The sequence below is a fragment of the Rhipicephalus sanguineus genome, unplaced genomic scaffold (genome assembly GCF_013339695.2).
Source record: "Rhipicephalus sanguineus isolate Rsan-2018 unplaced genomic scaffold, BIME_Rsan_1.4 Seq239, whole genome shotgun sequence".
NCBI classification, from domain to species: Eukaryota; Metazoa; Arthropoda; class Arachnida; order Ixodida; family Ixodidae; genus Rhipicephalus; species Rhipicephalus sanguineus.
Genome location: NW_023614840.1, coordinates 72,988 through 92,267, shown reverse-complemented (window position 1 = coordinate 92,267; position 19,280 = coordinate 72,988).

Sequence of the window (19,280 nt, the reverse complement as noted above, 5' to 3'; positions counted from 1 at the left end):
AGGGGCTTTTTTGACGACCGCGCGTGGCCTAGGCACTAAAATGCGGAAGTCCCTAGCCATTTTAGTCCCTAGCAGTGGCTGGAGCGGGGAGCGATTGTAAACGCCATGGTTGCGCTGTGTGTGTTGCACGCCAGCGCGCCAGTTGTATTTTGTAATATTGGCGCCCTCCTGCGAATGTGATGATACGTGAGTGTTGGCTGTTTCGTGCAAGTGGTAGTGAATGTAGGGTTGCCACCTGCCCGGTTTTGGACCGGCCGGGCCGGTTTTTAGGACAAGGGCCCGGTCGCCGGTCCGCACCTAAGACCGGCCGTCATTGGCCGGTTTTTTGCTCATCGTATCCAGGGTATTTTTTTTTACTCTTCTCCGTTTTGACCGCACGTGTTGACTGAGGAATTCCACCTGCGCGGTCGGGGACTGACCGGCGGTCAGTCCCCGACCGCGTTGTCCAACAACTACGACGGTAATATTTATCGTCAATCACCAAAACTCTTACGCTATTAGTCAAGCACTTTCTGGGATCCCTTCAAGTCTAGCGATCATTGGAATAGAGCATATTATTGAACGTGTATGGTACATGAATATCCGACATTTTTGTGGCATAGGTACATTTTAACATTCCTTTGTGTCTATAATGCCACTAGCCTATTGGATTCAGACGCAAAGAAGAGCTTTTTTAGGGACGAAGCATTGTGGTTCCTTTTCAGTGCAGCACATTCAGACTAATAAGCGAAGCGTTCAGGGGCGTAGCCAGGGGGGGGGGGTTGGGGGTTCAAACCCCCCCCCCGAAATTTTTCAGTTTTGCTAGCGTATATACACGCGCACATACAAACGCACGCACGAACATACAAAAAGTATGGTTGAACCCCCCCCCCCCCCCCGAAAAAAATTTCTGGCTACGCCCCTGGAAGCGTCATTCCAATCATGGGTACTTTTATGTCAGCAATTAGGCTAGTTGGTTAGCTGAGTGTGCTGCTTTTGTTTGTGCATTGGGTTTATTTGGCTCAATGAAAGCAATGTTACATTAAATGGCACTGCATGCCGAAGAATTGACATAGCGTCTATTGTTCAACATTATTTAATCTCCTGTTAACTCCCCCTCCCCCCCCCCCCCCCCCGAATAAGGGCCGGTTTTTTTTCGGTAAAAGGTGGCAACCCTAAGTGAATGCGCACTGACGACGGGTACTTGCTGCTGTGTGGTCGCTTTTAAGTGCGATCACAGGACTGATTGCAGTATGGTTGCAATTTGAGTGGCGGTATTTGTTACGGATTACTTTGGACCGTGCAGCAGGAGCGCTCGGGTACAGCAGTGTTGTGTGTGTACGCCGGTGAGCTTTGCACTAGGAGTGGAAGCTTGCGCCGTTCATGAAATAGCAAAACGTGAGGATATCCTGCGCTCATGGTTGCATGTGCGCACAGTACATCTTGTCGGGTGTGAAATCTCAGCTAAGGCTTCTTGCGTTGTCGCAGTTAACCATTGCAGTTTTTTTTCTCAAAGTTTGCATTAGTAAAAGGACCGAGGCAGTTGCGCGGCCTTGGCACTTCTATCTTCTTGCTCTGGAATATTGCAACAACAAATAGATAATTTTATTGAAATGTGCTGGTGTTCTCTTTTACCGTGTGCTGGAGCCTTCCGTATGGTTATAACTCATCTAAGTGCAATATTTACAATATTAAGCATCGATGTTCTACTTCGTTACACATACACCCAGACTAACCATATCTATCCATTTTTGTGTGTCTGGGCATTCTGTTGGTTTAACCACTGTGGAGGTCTGAATAAGGAGGTGCCATTGCAGCATCTAGTGCAGGATGCATACAAACACTGAGCAATACTGTGGCAATCGTGTTATTTTTCTGCCTTTGTGTTGTGTCCTGTGCGAGATTCTGAAGCATTAATAGGTCATGCTCCCAAATGCAATGTTTGTGAACTGTTGCTGAAGACAGAATGACCCACATTAGGATTGACCAGTCCAACATTTTTGCATTTTTTACTTGATAATGGGATACAATGCCAGTGGTCACATTTGCACATTTTTCTCCAGGGTCTTTAAGGGCTATTGGATGAGAGATTAGCTGCTTTTTAAGCACTCCTCCCGCAGACGCACAGGAAAGTGCATGTCAGGTGGCCATGTAATATAATACACAGGGAAAGCTTTTGGGAATGCCATAGTGCACCATATTTCATCTAATGTCACTTCCTGTATCAAATATGTTTGCAACAGCCATTATTCAGACTGACTGCATTGAATTTGCTTTCAGACGGTGAGAAAATCATTTCCTAGGTGGCTTAATTGTCATATTTCACTGGACTCCCCCTTTTTCCCTAACCATTAAATAAGCTAAGCCACGACAGTTTTGTATTGTGGCACTGCCTGGTGCTGTATGCGGGCGTATTGTTGATGCACTTTTATATCGCAACTGCATGACTCGTGCTCAAGTGACAGGGTAAATTTGCATGTAGTGGGTGAGGTGCCAAATTTCAATGAATGCTACGTTCTGGTGCGGTAATAATTCGCTCTGTGAGACTTGATAACTTTCCACAAGGCATGTGGCAAAATAGTCTGCAATGCACTTACTTTGCGGGCAACTGAACTTGTCCATTTATTGATATACTAGTTGTAGGAACACTGACTATGCATAGACATGTAACCATTGAAACACACAATGGTGTCCAAGTGTGTGCAAACATTCACTTCTCAATGCTAGTACTGAACACAGGCTTGAATAAATGGCACACAGTGCAGCAGCTCCTGGAAGTACACACAGGTATACACAGAAAGCATATTTATTTACCAAAGTAATTCATGAAGCAAGAGTGCATATAGGACTGCTATTATGTTTGTATAACTTTATCTGCCTCCAAGAGATCCCTGTGACAATGGACAACATTCTGTTAGAATCACTATACTAACACATGGTTTAAAATTTCAGGCACACTGCATTTAGATAAAAAAAACAAACAAATCTTATTTATCTATCGCTCATTCAACACAATTGTTTCTTTACAACACCTGTCATACAGAGTGGTGCTACATGGAAACTGTACGTGCAATTACGTAGTGGGTGCCAACTGCATAGCAACTCTCTCAGATGAGTTGGTGCTCTGTACTCGTGTAGCAACTACCAACTTCACCTACCCCTGTACAGTAGGTGAAGTTTCATCTGTTTTTAGCTCACAAGTACTTGGGTTGCATTTAACCCATGAACTTCGAGAACATTTGGTTTTACGGTTTTTAGACCTTAAGATATTCTGCAAAGGACATGCTTGCTGGGGCTATTATCCGAGGGCCATGAAGGGATTGCTTCCCTTTGATTCAGCACATTTTAAGACAAATAAGAGCTACAGATTTGATGTGCCTGGAATCTGCTCTAAAAAAATCGTGCCCACATCAAATGGTGCCCAATTTTGAGAACCCCATATGCAGTCTTTCGGCTGCAGGGTTCCCCAACTCAGTCTTGACTGCTCTTCCTGAAACCCTCCGCTAAAAATTGAAACGTGGAACAGGATGCGCAACTGCGAAGGATCACCGGACCCTTAGGCCACAGGTTGTACAATACGTTCATATAGTTGCCCACTATCTTAAGAAGATGGGAAGTAGGCACGGTGTCACAATTTGTTTGTCTACTCCCAATAAGGTGGGAAAGCTGTGGCCATGCATTTGCAACACCAGTAAATGTGGATGCTGGAAGAACCACAAAACGCTTTTGGTCAAGTGTTCCACAGGAGTGGCATATTGCATTCCCATGTCATGTGGGATGTTCTACGTTGGCGGAACTGGGTGGGCGCTTTGTCAATCACCATTTGGGGGAACACGTATAAAAATTGCAAAAGGTAGATTACAAGTACGCACATTTAGTTGCTCATGTCAGCAAAATGTGTGGCCCGGTTGAAAGGGATGACGTTTGCGATAGGAGTGAAGGCAGTACTCCACGTATCAGTTTAGAAGCCTATCATATTAAGACATTTGATAAGTGCACTAGCACCATCTCTTGCCCTCTTTAATGCTGAGTTTCATCTTCTGGATGCAGCTGTTACATCTTGGATCTCAAAGGAAAATAAAAATAATGTTTTTGTGTGTTAAACCTTGTATTGCATCCCTCTTTTTTTCCCCATGCTTCACTCTGGCATATATAAGGTGTGTCATTCTGCCATCAAAGGGGCCCTGCGACACAAATTAAGCGTGTAGTTTTCATTGCTTCTTCTCGAACTATGGAATGCACTGATTTCGATCATTCTTTTTGCATTCACCTCAGTATTCAGCATTACACGCACTACAGCGCTGCAGTTTGCAGATGAAAAGGCGTTCCAGGGCCCCTTTAATCCAGTTGTAGGTCAGCGCTAGTGTGTCCGTGTCGTCTCTAGTGCAGTGGTTCTCAGCCATGGATGATCTGGGAACCCCTTGCAGTGAGAGACAAAGGGTCAGAGTAATAAATTAACACAACATGCAGCTGAAACAGGTGGCTTTTATTTCTCCCTGGCAAAGCATGGTCAGAGTAATGTGCCACGCCGATTCGATGTTAACAGCTTGTTAACAAGCTGTGCTGTCTGCAGCCACCTTCAACCTCTTTTTTAACAGTGTTTGTTCTTCAAATATTGAAAGCTAGAGAAAGTGTGCTCGCGCACATATGCCGAAGACAACTGCAACAGAAGCTTTGAAGCCATCTGATAGAGAAGTGGAACTATAGGTTAGCTTTGCCGCAGTGCACAAGTTTTACGCGGCGAAGCATACCACAAATGAAAAGGGGCCGCTGTCGCAGGGAATAGTCAGCCTCCAAAAAGTTTTTTTTTTTTTTTTTTGATGGGTGTCGCGGACCCGTTGGGGTCCGTGGACATCCAGTTAAGAACCACTGCCCTAGTGGGTGTGTTCGCGCGATTACTCGTCAACAATGAACCAACCTGCCCAAAAGGAAGTATTGACGACGTCTCGTTCTGTCTTGGCGATTTGAACATTGCGCGCGTTTTTGCTGTTAAATGGGAAAGAGAAAACGATGAAAACAAGAATCTACACGGTGATTAAGGCACAGACCAGTTTGCTTTTAATGACGGGAGTTCAACAAAACGGCGCACAATGCATTCGCACTGGCTTTCCAGGCGAAATTAACCGACCAAGCACAAATGATTGGAAGCAGCGACGCAATAACCCGTCTGCGGCTACAGCCTGTTGCCACATACAGCTTGCTGAACGGCAAGGAAACGATTGCGGATCGTGTTCGCCGCAGAACACTCTAACATAATTTACTTACATAATTGGCATGTATACAGTACGTACTCGTCCGTAAACAATGGAAGCTGCCGATGCAGTCGCTTGCCGTTTGCAGTCGTTTACACGTTGCGAAAAGGAGCCCCAATACAGGGCATACGACACCGGCTGGTTATCTCATAGCAATGAGAGTTCACAAAACAAGAAGCACACATCGCGTTCATACGGCTTTGCCATCGAAATGACCGCATGCTCGTGTGCATGGCAGATGGATGGCAAACACCTCCTCACACGCAACAACATCGAATGATGACGGGCCCGACAGCGACCGAGCTCTTTTCCGACGTTCGTATGTTCCACGGAGAAATGAATGTTGATATCCGAGGCTTTCTCTTCCACACAACACGGGTATGGTGGCATAACACGGGACAACACCTACCGCGTGCTTTCGGTTTTCGCCCTGACTTGTCTCGCCTTCAAACGGGCTTCAGATGGAAAAACAAAAACAGAAAAAAAGCTGCCGTGACGTGTATAGTGACGTCAATGCAAAAGTCACGTGACCAGGAGAGGCACTTCAGGCTTTAGGGACTAAAACGGCTAGGGACGTTCGCGCACTTTGGTGCCTAGGATGCGCGCGGTCGTCAGGAAAAGCACCTAGCTTCTCGCGCTCGTGATAGTTCACGCCGTGACCGCGCCGCGGCGCTGCAGTCGCCGGCTGGAGTTGGTCGGGATTGTAAAAGCGCTACCCATCATTCCCATGGTAGCTGAACGATCGCAGCGCCAGAGTCCCCTAGTTAATTTTAGGAAACTCTATGGGCTGCACGATTCGCACCACCGTTGGTGGCCGAGTGAACGCCGAGCGCGCCAAACGCTTGTCGGGGCGACAAGTCGGCAACACGTCGTGCCCGCCTTGGTTGCCGGCACAGAATTCGAACAGCGTGTATTATTTTAGTCCACAAGTGTTGAAGATTGGGCGAGTTGGTTCGTCGTACTTGAAATGGTATAGCGCATTACGGGGAAGAAGAAACGGCCTAGCAGACCGACACAAGAGGACAGAGCGCTAACTTAGCGCTCTGTTAGCGCTCTGTCCTCTTGTGTCGGTCTGCTAGGCCGTTTCTTCTTCCCCGTAATGCGCTATACCATTTCAAGTATTATTTTAGGGCAGCATAAATACACTGCAGGAAGTGTAAACAACTCCTGTGATTTTTTAAACATTACAAAAATCACCTGTGACCACAACATACTTGTGGTCCTTGAGCTGATTACACCAAGTGATAGAGATTATTTGTGCGAACAATCCAAATACATTATTGACTAAATAACAAAATAATAGCGAGCCATTACATTCGTGCATGGTTTCTCCAGGCGTGCGTATCTAGATTTTTTCGAGACCATCACTCGCCAAGTGTGCGACAGTATTTATATACGTGGGCGTTAAACTAGGCTTTTGTCGTTGTTCGATGCTTAAAACTGATTCTTACAAAAATAAACGTGACTGAAGCAAACAGTGAATTTCTACCTCAAATTTGATGGCATAAATATTAAATCGTAAGATTTCATTCCAATTATTGCAAACTCAGTGGCTACAGTTAGTCAGTTGCAGTAGGTAAGGCAGTGTAATTTGAAGGTCATAAATGAACTTTATTTAGATAGGCGATTATTTATTTTGCTTTTTCATGCAAGTAATGTCACCCGCTTGCATTAAACCGAGCTCACATAATACATTTATGTCATTTCTGAACTAAAACGGCCATTAAAAACCATTCTGTATAACTTAAAAGAAGCATCGTCTGTATACAGACAACATGAAGCATGAAACTTTTTGCGTGCTGCCCGAGCAGCGCTGCACCCAAACAATCTGTGGATAGAGAGACGCAATGTTTTGTTCTAACAGCTAGTCCTTTATTATGTAATTTGCGCAATGGAATGAGTAAACGTTCTCATCTTTCGCTGACGGATAAGTCAGGCAAACGGAAATACCATATATGCTATGTGAAAAAAACTCATCAAAAGGCGTGGCCGCAATGTAAGATTTTAGTACCAATACACGAATAATATATAAACAAGAAATTATATATTCTTTCAAGGTTGTTAGATAGCGATGGCAATCCACTGAAGACTCGTGCTGTGGAAAATAAAACGCAGAAGGTGGAAAAGTGCGGGAAAGAGCAAAGAGGGTCGGCCTCAGGCCAACATAAAGGAACCGACGCTGCTCAACACACTTTAAAAAAGCAAAATAACATGCGCTACTGCGGGGGGGGGGGGGGGGGGGGTGATTCTTAAAAGGAAGAAGGAAATGAAAATGAAAATTGGGTGTAGAGTGGCCCGCGCCCCGGAAGCTCCCGGTGGGGAGAGGGAAACTTTTTTTTCTTTTTTTCCGCTGTTCTCCGGTTTTCTTTCTCAGCGTGGAGCCGCCTCCTCTTTCGAAGAAGCCGCACATCTGCAGGCCCGCCGCCAGTGCCCAGTGCTTTTTGCCGCCAAGATAAGAAAACGGGACACGTCCGAAACAGCACCACTAAAGACTTGCGTTTGTCAAAATTTACGCGTGTACGTCTAGGTAGTAACAAGTTTGAATTAAGTTAACGCGAATTTATCTTTTTCTTTAATGTGCAATGTTACACCTTTATCTCTTACAGATAATAAGCTCATATTCCTCGATATGCCTATTTGAAAAGTTTGTTATCCCATCACTTTGTCAGAGGTCGCCTTGCATGTGTTTGTGACATTCATCATTTTAGCACAGCATTTCAAGTAAAAATGAACCCTTGTTTTTAATAAAAGACAAAGCAGGTACACCGTAACCTACATAATCCCAACGATGCACTGCCTCAAGATACGAAATAATGCCAGTCAGAAATCGCACTGTGATCATTTTATACGTCTTGAAAATACTAAACAAAAAGATAAGCAAGCGAATATGATGCATGGAAATGCATGAGAAAACATTCCGCGGATTTGTCTGATCTTCTGACTCATGCGTATAAAAGATCGCATAATGGAGCATTTGCGGCGGGTAACGCGCAACGCGCACTGTGTTCTGTTGGATCAATGTTAATAAAATGTTTACTAGTTCTGTTATTTCATAGAATGATATTATCAATGGGAGCAACACATGCTTAAACTGGCGCTGTAGCTTTATATTTCTACGATTCTATGGAGGCTGTAGCCAGGGGCGGATCCAGCCCTCATTTTAGGGGGGGCGGTCGCTTGAAGAAAACTGGAGAGGGGGGGTAACTATTGTTTTTAGTGTTACTATTATTAAAAGAACCCCATCACAGCATAAATACTGTTAATTTGTACTTAAAGTGATTCCACTCATTTGTCCTAATCAGTTTCTAATCTTAATAAATTGGAAGAATTACTACAAATTACGGGCTACCACACTTAGTATATGCCCATTTGCTGTGCTAAGCCTTTGTTAGAAATCGGGTTGCGTGGCCGTTGCGAACACGGGTTGGTGTCTTTCGGGCAGTCATCAGGATAAGCTGATGGAAGGAAGAAAACTATACAAGTAATTACATTATTCATATCACAGGGAACAGGCACGGTGCTCTCCGGTGCACCAGCACGGGATTAAATTAGCAGTTGAGGTCCACCCCATTTTCCCTCTCTCCACGCTGTCACCACACCAGGATTACACCAATCCTGGAACCTTTGTAGGGTCATAATGATGAGCACACACCTGCACTTCAAAATTCAATGTCCCGTTGACCGCGCAAGACTTCAGAGGTTGAGGACCGCCTTCTCTCACGATCCTGCACTGCTCCACTTGCTCATCTCCACGCGTACGTCGCATCGTTTTAACAAGTAAAACGAAGACAGCAACGACAAAGTAGAACGGCAGCAGCATCACAGACGACGAAAATTAGCAAGTGGCACAGTTACATATTTACGTAAGCCTTGCAAATGACTTTCTGCGGAATACCTTAAAAAAAAAAAGCTGCGCACTTTGTAACCGAAAGAATAAATCGCAATGTGCGTATTAACATTATCGGTGAGCATGAGCAAGAGATGCTGAATATATGATGTGCGACATATCGCTTGTACTTTAGAAAATTTGTCTCAGTCAATGTGGCATTGCTTCAGTACCTTTGAAACTGCCGAACACAAAATCGTGGGCAGCGTTTATTTCATGCAAAAGAAAACAATTCATGTTCATATTCTTTCACATGTCTTGGAAAACATACCTAAGTTTTTTAACATGTGGAAAAAATATACTGAAGAAAAAAGTACTTAATTCAATCATAGAGTTAAAGCGGATTCTGTAGGATATTGGTACATTCCTCGTAACTGCATTAGAAGGGCTGCAGAAATACACTATATATATAGTCAGTTTGCGGATGTCTTGGCTGCTCTGAACAGGTTAATAACGACAAATTGCAGGATATACTTGGCTGAATACTGGCGTGACTGGTGACAGCTAGCAATGATAGGCACGTTTCAAGTCTTCTTGAACTCAGAAACAAAGGAATCAAGGGGTGACGATATCAAACCGAAAGTTCTAAACGCAAGCTATATATTTGTGCGTGACCTACGCTTACCTTGTGTCGCCGGGATGGATCAAATGGCAACCACAGTACCAGTCTCCAGATTCACGCGACTCAGGTGGCAACGCGTGTCTAGACACTCGTAGGACGGTGGGACAGTCGCCAGCTGCCTGTGCCTTGTCAATGCGCACCACTATTTCCCGCCAAATTTGAGAGTGGAAATCCTTGGCGTAAACATAAGCGATGCAGCCACTTTCCTTTCACTCCTACGCTGTAAGAAGCGCAGTGCAACGTCAAACCTACAGCATTAGGACTGCAATCCGAAAAACCTGCAGCTGCCGTGGAAGCTCTCCCATGCTTTTCGCCGAAAGAATAAATAGCAAGATGCGGCAGTGACGGTAATACCTATACGTTCTAGTAATTTCGGCAGCCTAATATCTGCAGGTGCATCGTTTCAAGAACCTCTTACCTTTGAGTTCTTAGACGGACAACTTCATGCCAAGCGACAAGCTGCACTGGGAATGCCGGAAAAAACGGTGACGTGAAGAACACTGTTTCATCCCGTCGACGGCAACAAACCAGAGGTTCCTACAGGCTTTGTTTCGTTGTCATAACCTTCTCTGGTTCAGATATGTCAGCGATGTGTACAATCCAGCGTCTTGCCCTACGCCGCGAAGAGACTTTGTTAGAGGAGTACTGACACAAAATTTTGAAGGCGAGATAACTTGTGGGATAGATTTGTGTGGACACACACGCATCACCTACGAAATATCGATGGATAATATCACCTAGAACATATTTAAAATCTATTTTAAAGTGCGTGTAGCGCCACTGCACGCGAAGCTCGCCTTTGGTTTTCGTGTAGCCAACCAACCACCACCTGCGCCACGAGTTTGTGCTGGCTGTCAACGATTCTTGCGAGCGCTCTCTCCTAGAAGACGTTTTGAACGGGAAGAGGTGGCACACTTGCACGGGAGTGCAAATGCTGATGTGCTTGCCTTGGCAGTGCATGTTTGGGGGGTCACGCATACTTATGACGCCAGAAAGCCTTCGATGAAAAGAGTTGACGACACGGTGCGCATGTGCACGCGGTTTTGTGTACTCACGTTGTCAATTATGTTTTATAAAGTTGAAATGGCTCCAGCCACAGTTTGAAGAGAGCCTAACTTTTCGGGATCGATTCGGTCCCTTCCTCAAGGGTGACTGCGTTGGTCATGGAAGCATGGCCAGCATGGCCGCGTCTTGTCTCTCACCACGGCTCCGATTTCCCTTTCCCTCACGTTTCGGGGGCCGTGAACGTATACTGGGGGCATTGTTCCTAGCGAGCGGTTCACATTTGCAAGTGTGTGCTGAATGTGCGGAGACTCTAGCAAGAGCCTCCTTCGCAGATTCCTTTCTGTTTCCGGAACAGAAGCGCCGTCAAAGTCGATTTTATGGTCGTGCTTCTCACAGTACTCAGCAAGAGCGCTGCGCTGCGCTTCCATCTTCCTGACGTCGTTCTGGGTTGGCGTATTCTCTCCGGGAAACACTTGCTCGCGCCTATGTAGCTGGCTGGACACTCAGAACACACCTTGTAGACTACGCCTTGGTGATGGTCGGTCTTTCGGCCTCGGTAGCAAGCGGGTGAGCGTCGATTCCGGTTTGTGAATTACCGTGACCCCGCTTTTCCGAAGACCCTGAAGAGCTGTTCACTGATGCCCGGCACATATGGAATGACGACGCGCTGGGCCGGCTTGTTCGATTCCATTGTAGCCGGTGGGGTGGCCAGGGAGGGAGGGTGGTCGCATAGTGTGTCTCTCGCTGTCTCTTTGCGGTACGGTGTCTGCCCTCTCCATACACATAACTATTTAGATGATAACTATTCTGTGTTCACTCCGCGCTCTTTGAAACCGAAACTGCGGCTGGGTGCTATAAAACCATCTACAAATAATTAACCGTCGCGCGCTCGAGGAAACGAGCTTTTCCATCCGTAATAAGTGAGTCGTAGAAAAACAAGAACCAAACTTTTTGTCAATACTCCTTTAAACGGCCACCCATTTTTGCTGAGGAAGCAAGGGGTTGAGGAGATGAAATTCTTGGATAAAGAAGAAGAGAAAAGCACAAGATAGTAACTGTCTCTCGTCGAGAACATCATCTCAACCCTCCTGTCCAGGGGGATTAAAATAGCAGAACAGAGGCTCATCGTCGTTGGAAAAGATGAAAACGGGGTAAAAGAAGTTCGAGGAAAGACGAAGGCACCATCTAGAGTGCCCAGAACACAAACTGCCAGTCTGGGGCAATTCTTCAGAAAAACCGGCGGGTGTCCGGCGGCACTGGGAATCGAACCCGGTAGCTTCCGCATTGGAAACGGACGCTCTAGCCATTCGGCTTCCTCCGCGGTTTGGGCAGTGGTAGCCGGGGCAACCTGACATAGGAAATGGACGCAGGCACTAGAGGGAAGGGGGGCGGGGGGCGATCGCCCCTACCGCCCCCCCTCTGGATCCGCCACTGACCATGAGGCGATGCGAAGCAGCGTTTCGGCATGTCGAGCCCGCGTTTCAGAGGGGGAGTGGAGAGGAGGAAATGGGAAGCGCAGAGGGGGAAGAGGAGAGATGGAGAGGATGTGTGGAGAGGGTTTGCGCATGCACATAAGGGTGGTCACGCCCGCACACCACCGGTTTGAACTCCGCCATAAGATGCTTCGCATCTAAAAACTGGATGGATCCATAAAGTTCATGGGTAAAGGTCGAACCTTGACCATGTTGGCGAAAGGTGGTTAGAATGTGGTAACGAAGTGGTGCAAGGAAACTTTGGTGTTAGTTTTTAAAATGACTAAAAAATCATCCACATATCTAAAAGCTATTAGGGAAACCTGGTCGTCAAGTACAATAAAAACCTTATTGTTATCAAATGCTGCCAGAAAAATGTTGCATAGGCCACGGCACAGGCAACACGCAACAACCAATGCAGACACGTTAGCGTTGTACATGAAGCGATCCTTTAAGAGACAAACGTGGACTTGAGGTAAAGTTTATAAACACATAAAATTGTGCACAGACATGCCTGCTGAATTCTGAAACTGGACCACACCATTAAATTAACACCATCTTCCCAAAGGGAACCCTGGGATGGCGAAGCAGGCAGCGTGCGCACGGGTGGCGTCACGGGTTGAACGACGCTAACGCGCCAGCTCCTCCGAGTCAGCGCCCGTGGTCCACTCTGAAGAAACGACAAGACCTACGCCAGACATCGCTTCAAACGGATCTTCCAGCGCTCACCCGCAGCACCCGCGTTGGCACCGTTCAACCCTACGTGAGCCACCCGTGCCAACGCTGCTGCTTCGCAGCCATCGGGTTCCCTTTGGGAGACGGTGTGTTAATTTTTGCGCGTGAACCGACGAGTCGGCGGTGTAGCGAGCGGCGGGTAGCGGCAGGCGTTGCGGGCGAACGGACGAGGCGCAGCTGCGGGCGCGCTGCTAAAGTGAGTAGAAGAGGGTAGTGGGCTTGCTGGGGTCCCCTGCTTGACGCCGGGTATGTCACAGTGTGTGGTGGCGCCACCAGCGACTTAAATGTAGGGCACTGCCTGACGGAGGCGTTGTGCGCAAACTGAAGTCATGCTTTTTCGTGGCGCTGTTATTCATATGCATTGGACGGAAATGTACGCGAATTTCGGCAGTGTAAACGGTGATGCTGATTGTCCGCTGAGACAATAAAAAATAAAGAAAACTAGGCGAGGCTAGGTGCGGTGGCCTACATGCGCGCGTAAGGCATGGTAACCATAGAAATAGAACACTGTAGCATGGTGTGCACCTCTGCTGTTAGCTATTTAATCTGATGTAAATGAAACCACACCGAAGACCGTCAGTACTCGTGCGAGTAACGCTGCGGAAAACATTCTTTTCTGAAACTCTGTCGCCGTAACTCACGCGAACGCGCATGCAGAAACTCGATGCATTCAAGGGATGCTGCGCAAATTTGAGATGCATATAAATTGCTCTTACGAGTGATAAACGGCGATGGCAAACTTTTCAAAGCTTACGCGTTTTGCGGCTATCAATTGTAAACTGGATTCTTTGCATTTCTCGGCACTATTTCGTCAAGCACGCCTTTTACGAGCGTGTGAAATTATTGTCGATGCTGACCTTGACACACACTCGGGAGTTTACCACGAGCTCTTAATGTTATACATTCCACAGCATTTAAAAAACTTGGAGCTGCTCATTCTTTCTGCAGATCTCCAGTACCTTGGCTCTGTAATTTGGCTGTTTCTGCACTGAATATTCCTATGCAAACACTGTAAAAATCCACAGATAAGAAAAACAGGAAGCCACTCTCCTAGGTACTGGGTACAAGTACATGAACATTTATTCATTATATATTGGGCACAGTTGCTTGAACACTATCACCATGGTACGAGAACGTACCTTCTTCTCGCCTTGAACGCTTCCCGATCGCTTTCTCTTTCGGGTCGGTCTTTCTCGTGGTGTCTTCTTTGTCAAAACGACGCCAAGTTAGGCAGGATTGTAGGCACAGCGTCCTCTCGTAGGCAAGGTTTTCCCACGTGGTGTGCGCACTTCGTTCCTTCGATTATATAGTACGTAGTACCGTAGCACATACTTCGGCTCAAAATGAAGTTGACACACTGCAGATGTGTCGTCCAGTGCTTTGTCCGCTCCATGCAAATTCCTTTCCCAGGGCTTCCTCAGGGCTGTATCCTTCGGAACGCTAACAAAGACGGCTTCGTGCTGCCCTTCACGTGGACTAACCTGTCCGACAGCCTGGCGCAAAACAGTGGTTTTGCCGCCGCGGAAGCATTTTAACCTCGTGAGACGGTCACTGCTTGTCAGGCCACATCGCTGTTGCAGAAGAACCTAGCAGATTGAGGATTCAAAGCCCGAAGAGTTCTCAAAAAACCAAAACTCGCACACACCGACCGCCCTCCAAACAGCCAGCAACTGCCCCAGCGCCAACGGTCACTACATTTGATGCGACGGTGGCGCCGCGCCGCGGAGGCGCGCCGAAGCACGTTTTTGTGACATTGGCGGCGTCACCGCAATGCATAGCGCCGGCCGGCGAGTGAGCCCACTACCCTATTCTAGCTCACTTTAGCCTGGCGCTGCGGCGAGCGCGCGGCAGGTGAGGGAGAGAGTGACGTCAGCGCGCACTGCGAGGGGAGCGTGACGTCACACGCAGCTGCGGCGTGACCAACCTCCTTGGGCGTGACCTACTTGGCACCGCTCCAACACCTGCGGCGAGGGGAGCGCGTTGCGGCGCGTTCGTACGGACGCACGGAGGGACAGCGTTACACGTACAGGCTAGTCAAAGAGCTGCTTCGCATCTAATAATCTATAACCCTGAACAGATGTAAGCACTTCTCTTTGGGGCACGGAGTAGAACGAATCTACGTCTATTGAAAAACAGTGACCAATGGAACCCCCACTATGGATGAATGTAATAATATCTTTAGAACTTTGTTTTGAACGGGTCATTGATGAGTACTGAGCTTAATAACTGCTTCTGCTGGCTAACGAGCTGCTGCCACGAACCACGTTCGCTGACAATAGTGCGGAATGGAATTGCCGGTTTGTGGGATTTTGCTTAAAGAACCACACGTAAAAGAACCACACGTACAGCCTCTAACTCCTTTTGCTATTATGGTCAAACCAAGGTCCTCGCACATCGCAGCCGCCTCCTTCTTGATTTTTTCCCGAAATAAAGTCAGTTGCGCTCGCCCTGTGCACTGTGTTCTTTTCTTAACATTCCTTCTTTTCCACTTATGCGCTAAAAATGTCGTCTGTGATAGATCACAAACACGCCCAACAGGACGTTTTATTGAAGTTTATAGATACTTTTCAGTTCCGCAACTCCTCGCGCAACTCCTCGCCACACCCGCCACCACAGCGCTGCAGTCGCGCTAGGAGAGCGAGAGTCGTCTGCTAGCGCGCAGGGCTTTGCATCAGCTTTTGCGCATGCCCACATCAGAATTGCGTAAACACTGTAGATCCCCAAATAGGTCATATCCACGAAGTGAATGATGATGAGTGGGCGAAGCTCCGGAGGTAAATCTGGTAAACCGCGAATCCTCCGTACTCGATCGTCATACAAAGACGTGACACAGGGGGTGTGGTGTGGTTATATACAGTACATACACAACATTTTATTATTTACATATTGAGGCAGTATATACACAATGTTTTATTATTTACTATGGGGTAGATGATGATTTTGTTTAAGAGCTCTACGAACCACAAGGAGGGTTTCCCCCGATTTTATTTTAGTCATATATGACGTTAGGCTCAAGGGAACGTTTCCCTTTGAGTATAACGCCGCTACCGCTTCACGAGCTCTCACCGCAGGGTCTTGACGGCGAGCCCGCACTGCAGCCACTCTGCCAGCCCTCCGCTCCGCCTTGTCTTCTACGGTGTTCATAGTAGCAGGGTAGCGGTATCGAAGCGCACTGAGTGACGACCGGCGAAAGAAAGGAAGCGCGCCAAGAGCGAGCGCTATTAGAGTTACTGTATATGCTACCTTTAGGTATAACCTAAAGGTAGCATATACAGTAACTCTATATATAGGCGCGGCCCTCTAGCGGTCTCCTACCAAACTAGAGCACGCGCCGATCGCATCCTACCAAACTCATAAAGCTTTTCACATTAAGTACAACCATGATGTTTGCATTGCCGCCCCATCTATCTGTCTTCATGATTGCGAATTTAGCCTGCTTGAAAGAAGTGACAACTATCTGCGATTACGCGCGCAGATGGACTAAATGTATTTATTCCTTTGTGCACAAAACCGAACAGTTGTTAGCCCAGCGCCTGTCCTGTGTGGTCCTCCTTCTCGTGTCTTCGTCTTATTGCTTGAACTGGTATAGCGCATTACGGGGAAAGAAGAACGACCGAGCAGACCGACACGGTTCTCTTGTGTCGGTCTGCTCGGCTGTTTCCTCTTTCCCCATAATGCGCTATACCAGTTCAAGTACGACGAACCAACTAGCCAATATTCAACACTTGTCTTTTAGCGCTGTTTTACAATATATATATATATATATATATATAATATATATATATATATATATTGTCACCGATCTCGGAGGCGTGTGCGCTGGAGATAGATTGAGAAGGCGCAGGTAGGCACAGCAAACATATTTTAATTACACACAAGAAAAACTATAAGAAAAACTCAGAATAACTAACAGAAAAAATCTTATAAACACAAAGGAAATATGTGAAAGTCAACAAACACAACTCTCAGTAGTTTGAGACCTACGACTAGCGTCGCCACTAGAGTGTCTGCCTAGTAGCTGAACGATCGCAGCGCCAGAGTCCCCTCTAGTTAATTTTAGGAAACTCTATGGTAGGGTGGCCACCCTATCTATGGTTGAACCCCCTCCCCCTGGCTACGCCAGTGATTCACTGGCAGGGGAGAAATTTGCTCTACGCGATTCGACCCGGACAATAGGAGGAATCCCTCCCTTCTGGTGTTTTAGCGATCTGGCTACCTGCTCGTGCTCTGCCCTTCTCAGTCATGCCGAGAAGACACCCAGGAGTATGTTGATTTGACGTTAGAATCTTGACTCACCGTGCAGAACACGGGAGTGACCGTGTTCTGCGAACCGCGTGCGGGACAAAGCACATTGCACGGCTATGTTCAACTGTTTAACGCCTTTGTGCCATCTTAAGCAAGAACATTTTTGTTTTCCTTTCGTAGATAGAGCTCGCGCCCGTCTTCGTTTCAAATTATTTGCATTTATGTGGAAATTTATTGTGCCTATACTTACTATTTTGGAAGCCTAAAACGTTGCTTTGCCTGCCTATTTTTGGCGCTAAAACGAGATTTTTAGGGCCTAAAAATCCGGCCTCTAATTATTACCTTCGTTTTGAGTTCAATAAGTAGATATATGAAGCTTAGAATAACAGAGAGCTGAGCTAGTTGGTACGTATTCATTCTAAAATTTGTCGTCGAAGCCACTCGAAGGTTGTAAAAAACGGCATCGCCATGTCTTGCCTTAAGTCAGCCCTCACCAAGTCGTGTGAGCACAAAATGAGTGATAGCTTTAGCGCACAGGTTACGCGTCTTTTAGATGTAGGGTATCCTCGTGATGCAGTGGCCACGGTCGCTGAGCGTTTAAAGAAGTCTATTGTGTTAAGTCCAGCATGGTTGCAGAAAGCGATAGGAAGAAACGTGTCGTAGGTATTCCGTACATTCATTGCATATCTCACAGGCTAAAGAAAGTAGGAAGTAGATACGGCGTTAATGTTGTTTTCACGGCTGCCAATAAGTAATATAATAATATCTGGGGTTTAACGTCCCAAAACCACGATATGATTATGAGAGACGCCGTAGTGGAGGGCTCCGGAAATTTCGACCACCTGGGGTTCTTTAACGTGCACCTAAATCTAAGTACACGGGCCTCAGACATTTCGCCTCCATCGAAATGCAGCCGCCGCGGCCGGGATTCGATCCCGCGACCTTCGGGTCAGCAGTCGAGCGCCATAACCACTAGACCACCGTGGCGGGGCACGGCTGCCAATAAGCTAGGTAAGATTTGTGCCGCTGTGCAGAGGAAGAATGAGCGAGTAAAAGACAAGAAGCGGACCGATAATTGTTTCGTAAAACACACCAACAAATTCACTGATTGCCGTACGAGTGTGGTGTATAAGGTCCCTTTCAGCTGCGGCCGCTTCTACGTAGGACAGACGGGCAGATGCATTAACCAGAGATTGTTGGAACATAAGAGATCGCTAACAGGAGGCTCACCTTGTAATCTATCTTTACATTGTCGAGATTGTAAGTGCACGCCAAAATTCGATGAATGCGCAGTGTTGTACCGGCATAGAAATGAAGAAACGCGCCTGATGATTGAAGCATGGCATATCGAGAATAGTGGTAGCGCATGCGTGAGCCAACCGTCGATTAACTTGCATAAAGATGAAATCAAATGCCTTAACAGTTATCTTCCACGTAGACCGCCACGCGTGCCGGATTGATAGGTTCGCCGGTTGCATGGGCATGCGCAGATAAGTTTTCGTGCCTTTCTTTCAGCCGTTGTGCGTCCCTTCAGTTGTTAGTCGGCGTTTGTGGTGTCCTGATCTCTTTCTTGTGTCCGTGTTTGCACGCCCTGTCTCTTTTTAGAATAGATAATATGAATGTTTATATTGTGTTATGCCGTTAAAACACCGGACAAACATTAATATTAGCACTTCCGGTTTCACCGACAGCTCTAGTTGCGTGGTTGCGTTTTCTTCACCATGCGCAGTGCCAAAATCGTGAATATTTCTGTGCTTTTGACCATCGCCGGTTGCCGTTGAGAGTGGCAGCCGTTCGAGTGTTGCCTCGTCAGCTGGAAACTGCATCGTCGGCACGTTCTCACGACCGACCGAGGCAGGGGTGCAGCATTTATCCGATAACAATGCTGGCGCCGGCTAGTTTAGGATACCTGTGTTCGCTGTATGGCGAGAGTCCCGTTCGCTGTCTGTTCAGTATGTCATCGAGCCGTACCTCGGCGTATCCTCCCCGTAGTCTCACGTTCCTGAGAAACCGCGACACAGCAACCAAGCAGACTCGCATTTTCACGGTAGCTGCAGACAGCCGGGGGATGGGTCTGCGCCGGC